The sequence below is a fragment of the Schistocerca cancellata genome, chromosome 5, assembly GCF_023864275.1.
Source record: "Schistocerca cancellata isolate TAMUIC-IGC-003103 chromosome 5, iqSchCanc2.1, whole genome shotgun sequence".
NCBI lineage: Eukaryota > Metazoa > Arthropoda > Insecta > Orthoptera > Acrididae > Schistocerca > Schistocerca cancellata.
The window spans coordinates 371189499-371196803 of record NC_064630.1 but is presented as its reverse complement, the minus strand read 5'-3'; the positions used below and the strand labels follow the sequence as shown (position 1 = coordinate 371196803).

Here is a 7305-nt window from a genome sequence, read left to right as displayed (position 1 = left end):
ACAATACCTTTATTGTGTTAAATGATAACAGAAGAAACTAACAAAAAGTTTTTTTTTTGTTATTTGTAAATTTGAAAGCACCTCAGACCAAATATGACGCAACGGACCTGCAACACTGTACAAACCAACGACCAAAAGATAAGTACGTCCACGAAAGCTGTTGATCTGATAATCTGCTGATACATCCACGCCTTCCATAAACAACACAGCGAAGTATCGGTGGATTTCACTGTCGAGAAATGTTCGACCGGGTGGCAAACCTTCTGTGCGACAATATTTTCTTCCGCATGGGTATATCGGTGATGGAAAAAGTATGAAATATTGTCCTTTAGTCCATGGTCTGTAAATGTCGTATGCAGTCCCTAACGAACTGAGAACTGAGACAGAAAAGGCCATTCAGGCAATACCGCGGACAAACGTCTACCCGCCTTTGACCTGGTGCCACGGCGTAAATCACTTTTCATTGCCACTCATGGTGACTCCATACGATTTTAATTTCGTGGTAATTGCTTCGTTAGAGGTAGATGGCTAGGAGAAGATGGCTAGGAGAAGTAATGCCAGCCTACTATTAGCAAGCCTCGGTTTCTTAGTGTGGTCGCCGGTCTTTTTTACTCTTTTCTGGCCCTTAACGAGGCTTCGACCCCAGGCAATATTTCCCGAACGTGAAAAATGTGCGTACGTAGGGTGGTCTCAGGTCAAGACTAATCAACTTCAGTTCTTCTCCATCCGTAATTGATTGAATCATCCAGTTTTGTCTGCGGAGGAAGTGATATTAGCCCACCAACGGTAGGACTATTCGCAGTAAAATACATACGTGTTTAACTTACTAGTTTGAAATACGCATCGTTTATGTGTACTACAACCGTCATAAGTACGTAGTTTCAGGGGCTATGTTTCACTCATTCCGTGTAATAAGAGACACCGTGGTGCTGATGTTACTAAGGCACATTTTGAACGCAGGGAATAGATTAGAAAACGAGAAAATAGAAAAGATATTGTTACTGGGACTGAAACTGAGATTGACACCTTAGTCATTGGGTAATTCGATGAACTATTCACCATCATTAAGTCATTGGAATAGTTATCACCATTGAAGATTTAACTCGCTCATTTTCTCCCACACTTTTATCACTCATGTACATTTCAGCGTTTCAACTGCGCTGTAAAATTCCACATAAAAATTCTAGAAGCAGCTGTAAGTGATGAAGTGTTTAGTAAAATTATTGTTAAGTATGAGACAAATGAAGGGAAAGGTGACAGCCTTAAAAAGCAGTTTATACTTTTTATTTCTTGTACCACGTGCATCATTACCAAATTCATTCTGTTTTTTTTTTTTTTATCTTAATCTCTTGTTAAGTCTGTTCACAATTGAAGGGCTTATTTCAATAGGGATACAAGTCCACTTTTGTTCATTCTGAGATACAGAGTCCTAAAATTAGATGAGCGCTGAAAAATCTGCAGTTGAGATACCAGAAAGCATATGACTTCTTGCTAGAGGTGAACCTTTCTTTCTGTTTGTTTGGATCATTAATGTCAGAAGCATATTAGACAGAAAAGTGGAGGTAATGGACTTGTACCACTATGGAAATAAGGCCTTCAATTCATTACACGTTTTTAATGCTTTTCCTCACTGGCTGCAAGATGGACGCCGAACTTTGTGGTTTAACTTCGTTTTCTGCGTTTAGGAGAACCTCTATTACGTGTTGTTTGCTGCGTTCTCATTTACTGACCGTTCGCCCATTTCAAATCGACTGCATGGTAATATGTCTTGGAATACCTTGCCTACAAGTTTATCTGATAATGTCTTTCAGCTTTTTAGACTTACCAGCCACAGCAGTAGAGACTGTGACACTTACATTGGTCACTTGGTTTGAGTGAAACAACGATCAGAGATTTGTTGAGAACTAATAAATGACGTTACAGTGTTAGTAACACTCTGCAGAACACAAGTTTGGGTTCGCTTCACGGACTGTTTCGTAGACAAACTTCCCGGGAGGACTCGACGTGAGCTATGGGGGCGAGAGAAGAGAGTTGCAGGAATTTGACAAGCTTTCTAGATAAACATAGTGAATTTTAATTTTTCAGCACCGTGTGCCCCACAATGTACTTTTTTTGCATTTTCTCTTCCTGGCCATTTCAACAAAACGTAAACCAGTGTTTAATTGTTCAAATTATTTTAGAAGTATGTCAAAGAATAATAGTTTTGTTGAATTATCATCAACAGAATGCGTCATTTTTGGGTAAGCGATCGGTTCATTCGGCCGCATCTCGAAGGACCCTGAAGAGGTTTTTTCTCCTGCTGGGGGGATTGGGAATAGTTACATTCAGCTCTGTTAGAAAAAACTCAATACCTGAAAGAGACGTAGCGGCTCTGGTTTGAAAAACCGACGTTAACAGCAGGGAGAATAGCGTGTTGATCACCAGCCGTCCGATGGCACAGAGATAGTTTATGAGTTGAAAACGGTAATGCACGATGAATCTACTCAAGGTAAATACCCTCGCTAGATACAGTAGTTATATGCTTAGCAGGTTCGATGTAAGAATTCAATTACTTTGCAGCCCACCTGTTGGTTTTGATTATGTGAATGTCGTGTAGCTCGTTGTTCTGGCTCATTTGCCAGTGAGACAAGAGAGAGAGAGGAAAAAAGAAAGGAAATAACGAGGTGACAACCAAGCGTAACTCTGAGGAAATGAATATCCATATATGATCAGCACAAGTGCCTTTGAGATATTGGACATACTGACTATGATACAATGAGGTACCACAATGACGAAACGAACGACCGGTTATTGGAGGAGGATGCTGTTGTGAAAGTAGATATATTGTGGAAGAATCTAAAGCTATCAAACAAAGTTTACCATCAGAAGTAAGTGAAAATAAAAGAGTAAAGAAAAAGTGAAGCAGGCATTGATAAACGTTGTGGTAGAGTCCGTGCAGGATATGGCGGCTGATGCACAGTGACCAATTTTCGTCCAAAGCGCTGGCGATTTCATTCGTTTATTTAGAAGTGGAGGCCGACAGAGTCGGCCACCTTTCGACCGGTCTGCAATGACAGAATCGAGGTGCACACCCTGCGTTCTTTCTCAAGCGATTTTATAGAAATTATTTGGTAAAAAAAATCATTTTTGCTTTATATGACAGGTTCATGATGATGTGCCCGTCATTTCGTTAACAGTCATAGTTACTGTGATATTTTTGTGGATGTAAGACACTGCATGAAATTGGAATAATTTAGCAATTCAAAATAGAGGTCGCTATGATTTTGCGTTTGATGCATACTACATAACATGTTGCTGCGTATGAAGTTTAACTAACATATTGAATTTTTTCTTTAGACTTGGATCGAGGTCTCTCTACCTGTCACCAATTTCGAGAAAATTAATCTGGCGTAGCACATTCATTTGCTATCGCGCAGCGCCAGTAATAAAGCCAGAGTGGAATACCCACAACATTCCTCACATTTAATAAACGATTTAAGATATCAAAAGAGATTATGGAAAATGATAGCATGCAAGGAGGAGAGTGTTTTACAATATAGTTATTATGTAAAAGACCATTATCTACTGTGTTTATCCACCAACTACGAACTTTTCCTATGAAATAATGCAGTGTTTAAGACCATCGATAGCTAGTGAAACGAGGAATGTTATGGGTTTTGGAGCAATATAAGTGAAGACATTACGTGTTTATTTTGTACTGGTGATGTGCCTTTTATAAGCTAGTGACCTTACTTTTCTTCAGTTCCTGACTTAACAAACCACAGTTTCAGAATTCTCTCACAACTGTCTCTGGGCAGCAGGTCAGTGAGGCGAGACTCTGTGTTTTGGCAAAAGAAGCAAATTTCAGCACGGCAACCAGAGAAATATAGAGGTTTTATTCAAAATTCGCCGCTCACAACGTTTCTCTGAAAATTGAAAATTGTTAACAATTCGGGCGAAAATAAATCGCTGCATTTTCGGTGAAATTCTTTTTAGATATTAACCAAAGCAGAGGTGATAGATCTTTTTGAATGGCTACGTTGCAAGTATGGACATGAAGGGCCCACTTAATACTTACAAAACATCTCAACCTAGGTTTCTGTTTAGAACAGCTCCTCCCCTCCAGTGCTCGGCTTTTGCCCTGCAGCACCTGACCACAACCCCCACCACTACCACTCTACTCATGTGTGCTCTGCCGTCTGAACACCTGGCCCCAGTGTTCTGTGTGGACTCTTAAGTATGGGTTAGTTCCTCTCCAAGATTGCAATGTCTTGTCACAGTATAGTTTGTGGCAATTACGTTCCTGTCACTGTGAAGCAAAGCTCGAGAGGTTAGTTATAAATTGCTTATACAAATGAATATTTCATGAAAATTAGCAAGTTTAAGTATTATGCCTTCAAAGCGATAACCAAATTAAATGTCGAATTAATTAAACCTGCTGCCCTAATTGCTACAGATTCACAGAAAAATGATACCTCACCTGAAGACCTTCTGTTCTCTTGTCTATGGCGGTATCATAGATATAGATGGAACCTACCGCAGGTGATTCAGGAAAGTGAAATTGTAGAATAAGGGACTGGGGGAAGACCAAAAACGCACAACAGTAATGCAGACAATCAGTTGAAAATACATTATACAGAACAGAATGCGAGGCAGCCTTATCAGAATGGGATGATACCAGCCACAGTTTCAGATTATGCGTCATATCACCACTCCTCCACAGGATTCATAATTTATAAGACAATGCAATCAAACATGAAGTAATTGTTCATCCAGCCCCTAGGGAGTTTTAAGTAGTAACATATGGGAAATCATCTTGAGAGGAAATTGGCTTCCTCCCCAGACTTGTTGGATCTTCGGATTTGTATCAACCTTAGTAAAGCAAACTGCAGCGAGAAAATACATTTCTGTACCATGGTGCTACAAACATTACTACTTGTCAGTGAGTTAATCTGATTGTTTTTGCCTTGTTTTAGGTACGATACTTTATAATTAAATTTCAGTTGTTTGTATCAAGAACATTACTGCCACTGTACATAACTCAACACTATAGAAGAACTTACAAACCTTCAAAGTTATGTGTATCTCAGGTATTAAGTGTACGTATTGTAAATAATCTTATTAATGTGTTACCTTTTTGTATATGACTGATTCTCATTCGCGGTCACCTCAATTACCGACACATCAGGTTTGATAACAAAAGAAAAAAGGTGAAAATGGTCTGAAGTGCTTGCGTAAACTAAACAGGGTATTAAAAATTAAGGGGAGCTAAGGGGAGTCTACAGTCAGTATGATATCAATTTTGACTGAAGGCAGTAAGACATTGACTTCTATTAGAAAATCATTTAAGTACCCTGTCTTGCTCAGCAAAAAATGGAGATATGCGTTTTAGAAGTAAGTGAGAGAGACAGGAAAACGGAGAAATGGATCAGGGAACAGACTGAAAAGAAAGGCACAGTAATGACCACAATGGAAATGAAATGGAAGTGGGCGGGACAGCTGCGTGGATTGTTAATACACGTGGGAAGTTCTTTGCTTGTTTATTACATATAACAAAAACTTGAGATGACGATGCAATGGAAGGGGAGGAAATGACATTTGATGAGATGCAACTGTATCATGGAAGCGTATTGCTAAAGGCCGTAATAACGAGAGTACAGAGTACTGATTTATCGAGCAGTGGCAAATGGCTGATGATGATTTCAGTGCTTTAAAATCGTCCTCACAAGGGACGTGAGAGCGAACGTGGATGTGCAGAAATGGGGCTTGTCGAGTTTTATGAGATCGCAACATGATATTTCACGTTGCAGAGCATTTCCATGCGTGAAAGCCAGAGTCAGATTTTTTCTTTGTCGATGATATGCAAAATCGCTTTCTGCACCACAAGTAGAACCTGGGAGGCACATTTTTGGGTTATGTCGTTTTCAGTTGAAGACCACATTTGGTGGTTTATAAGTTGAAACTTACGCGCTATGAATGTACCCTCTTTTCAAAGCATCAAATAATGCAGATATCTAGAAGTCACCTTGACTTTGATATAATTTGCTGTAATAAAATGATAGGAGACGGCATGTTGATGGTCAAATATTTTTCAAATTTGAGCTTTCTCTTTACAGCTTGCTGTTTCAAGGCACTAGTGCAATAAAGATTTATCGGAAACGCTTCGTTTTAGGTACGATGCTTTATAATTAAACTTCTGGTAATGACTTATCAGCGGTTGGAGCCTGGAAGACATCGTAAGATCAGAGACTTAAACAGAGATAACATATCTGAACTGCAGTTGACGGTTAGAGACGTAACCTGTGAAATGAGTGTTTGCTGCCTCACGTCAGTTTCTGCAAAAGAAATTTTTTGTTCACTTGAAACATTCTGGAGCTTTGCTATCAGTTTAAAAGAAATATGTTTAAGAATACTGAATCTCTGTATATTATAAAAATGTAAGTACATATTTACGTTCCACCTCTGCTCCTAAACCACTGGATCGACTTCAGCTAGAAGTAAACTAAACAAACTCCGTCCGAACAGGCCTTTTTACGGCCCAACGGTACCGACCGGCCGCCGTGTCATCCTGAGCCCACAGGCGTCACTGGATGCGGATATGGAGGGGCATGTGGTCAGCACACCGCTCTCCCAGCCGTATGTCAGTTTACGAGACCGGAGCCGCTACTTCTCAATCAAGTAGCTCCTCAGTTTGCCTCACAAGGGCTGAGTGCACCCCGCTTGCCAACAGTGCTTGGCAGACCGGATGGTCACCCATCCAAGTGCTAGCCCAGCCCGACAGCGCCTAACTTCGGTGATCTGACGGGAACCGGTGTTACCACTGTAGCAAGGCCATTGGCACGACTTCAACTAAACGTGGTACATATATCACCTACTGTCTGGAAGGAAGTGCTGTGGGGATCAGAACACCTGCCTCCCATTGTGATTAAGGAGGAAGCGAAAAAATAGTTCTTCCTTACGGAGAAGTATGCAGAGAACTAACTGTCCAATTGGATTTCATGCAGGATTAGCATGTTGTGCAGGTAGTATTGGAAAGAATTGCAGGTAGTATACAAGCAGACAGCCACAAAGTGTACAGAGAGGGGGGAATAAGGAAGAGGAGATGGATATTGAGAGAGGGGACAAGGAGATAGAGGGAGAGAAAAGTGGTGGAGAAGAAGAAAGATGACAGATAGAGCTAAAGAGGAGATGGACGGGACAGATTTGGGGGAGGGGGGGTAGATAGAGAGGGAGAAGGAGGTGTGAAGAGAGACGCAAAGGAGAAGATGATCAGAGAGAGGGGGAGGAGGAGATATAGGGGGACGGGGAGAATAACAGAGAGAAGCA

The 7305-nt window shown here is 40.7% G+C and overlaps 1 pseudogene; it reads right to left on the bottom strand.

Moving 5' to 3' along the window:
* Positions 1-6700: 6700 nt before the first annotated feature.
* LOC126189221 (5S ribosomal RNA) lies at positions 6701-6818 on the bottom strand (annotated as a pseudogene).
* Positions 6819-7305: the final 487 nt, after the last annotated feature.